We start from the raw sequence: 285 nt of genomic DNA on the forward strand, positions 1-285 counted from the left end.
GCTCAGAGACTGGAGCCTGCTTCAGATTCCGTGTTTCCCTCTCTCTCTGCTCCTCCCCTGCTCATGCTCTGTCTGTCTCTCTCTCAAAAGTAAATAACATATTTAAAACAATTTTTTTAAAGATCCTGTCCTCATAGGGACACCTGGGTGGCTCAGTTGGTTAAATGTCTAACTCTTGATTTCAACTCAGGTCATGATCTCATGGTTCGTGAGTTCGGGCCCTGCGTCGGGCTCTGTGCTGACAGTGTGGAGTCTGCTTAGGATTCTTTCCCTCTCTCGCTGTCT

This window comes from Lynx canadensis, chromosome F1 (genome assembly GCF_007474595.2).
Source record: "Lynx canadensis isolate LIC74 chromosome F1, mLynCan4.pri.v2, whole genome shotgun sequence".
NCBI lineage: Eukaryota > Metazoa > Chordata > Mammalia > Carnivora > Felidae > Lynx > Lynx canadensis.